Here is a 2,200-nt window from a genome sequence, read left to right on the forward strand (position 1 = left end):
GATGCAACTCTTGCAAAAGAAAAATAGAATGACCTAAATGGATCAACAAGAATTGGTAAGTGGGATTGAAAGGTTAACTACCAACTAAGGTCAAATGTTACTCCCAAGAAAAAGCTAAGAAAATTTTTCATTGTCTTATTTCAAACTAAGGCTTTTGGAGACTAGAGTCTCCAAAACTAGGGAGGCATGATGCAAAATGGATTTACACAAGTACCTTATGAGTTTATAGATTTTATAAATGGGGGATGTGTGTCAGAATTTAGGATGTCTTAAAAATAGTGTTTATTTTTTCAAATCCATGTCACCTACTTTTGGCACATTCTTAAGACCTTAAATAATTTTTAGGTTGTAATTTCATATAAGAGTGGTATTAGAGTTTCCTCCAAAATTGAAATTATTCTTCTCATTGATATCTTCTTCTCCAATTATAAGATGTGTTAAACAACATTTATATGCAATTAATTATGGCCTCAAGAAATTAATGGTCCAAAATTTTTATGCATGTCCATTTGGTACACCATAACTCAAATATGTGGAGTTGGTAACACAGGGAGCCTAGTAGAAACTTCCAAAAGAATCATGGAGGTTATAAAAGGATTTCTCAACCTTAAGAGCAATCTTAAATCTAATTATCAAAATCCTCATAAAATGAGGAAAATGTTTATACCATTTCCGTAGCTACTAGTTCTTCCATAGTGTGAACAAGAGTATGGAGGAGGCACTAACATTTCACAGAAATCTGAAAGCATATTGTAGAATGGTATAAAGACCATAGTATCTCATAGCTTCATAGATATAAGAAGTTATAAGAGTCCCTAACCTTTATTAGTATGTTGGTTTTCGGATATGAGTTTTTAAGATAAATACTTTTGCTCCATTATGTATGGCTTGCCATTTTATTATATTTCATATGCCCCAATAAGTAAAGAATATGAATGACATGTTCAAATGGTTAAAAACACAAAAAATACCCATACAATTGGACATAAACTCATTGTAATCATTTTAAGTGTACATTATTGAGCTTCAATTTAATTGATATAAACTAGTATTCTATCCACTTAAAATCAACAAAATTTTATATAAATTATTGCTAAATTAAAATTTATATAAGTGATGTATAAGTTAATAATAAATATTATTTCAAATATAATTTGATTGATTTAAAGAAGTTTTCCCATCATTAAGTGGTAAATATTTATATGAATAAGTAATGTATAAGTTAATAACAAATATATTTTAAATGAATTTTTCCAATCGTTAAATTGTGTTTGCTCTATATAAATTTGAAATTGTTAAAATATAAAGTTTAATATTATTTTGTTTAGTATTTTTAATAGTGTTTAAGGGTTAGTTATTTAATATTTATAGTTTAAAGCTTTAATAGTTATTTTGGTTTCTCAAAATTTATTAAATTATTTATAAATATTATTTGGAAATCATTTTTATTTTATTGAATTTTTTTCACATAAACATTATTATTATTATTTATAACAATTTGAGCATTCAATCGTTTTGCACATATTTTGAAGTTTTAATTTCTTTTTCCCTTTTTAAACCAACAAAGAAACAACCACCCTATACACTAAAAGTCAAATGAATAACCACAAAATATTTCGAATATAGTTTTGGTTTTGGAAAAGAAATTCAAACCCATCTACTTCATAGCTCTAATGTCTCCACAACCCTCTTTAGATATTCACTTTACTATCAACTCCAAGATGGATAACAACTAAATGTGTCTATAATGTAGGTCCTCAAGTAAGAGATAGAGTTTAATTGCACCATAATATAGAAAGGTTACAAGGACTATGGAAGAAAATTAAAGCCCCCAAATTATGGACCTTTCCAAATAGTGCAAAAAGTAGGCAATAATGTTTAGAGACTCAGGCATCCACCTCATATATGTATTTACTTGATAGTAAATTTAGAGAACCTAAATTATATGAATTATCCATGCTCAATGAGGATGAAGAGGGCCAGATCTTATGGTCGATTGAATATTTTGCACCAAATGGATATTATAATTCCTAGAAGATGCAATTGTTGGTAGTGATAGAATCTTCTAAAAATAGCATTTCTGGGTCCCTTCCTATTTTTAGCAGTGCCTGGTCTAACTATAGGAAGTAAAAACGAATTTGGTCTTAATAGCAGTTTAAAATATTAATTAATTAATCTCCATGAGTTAATTAATTATGAA

This window comes from Pinus tabuliformis, chromosome 2_1, assembly GCF_031772625.1.
Source record: "Pinus tabuliformis cultivar Carrire ecotype Pingquan chromosome 2_1, CPIR1, whole genome shotgun sequence".
Taxonomy (NCBI): Eukaryota; Viridiplantae; Streptophyta; class Pinopsida; order Pinales; family Pinaceae; genus Pinus; species Pinus tabuliformis.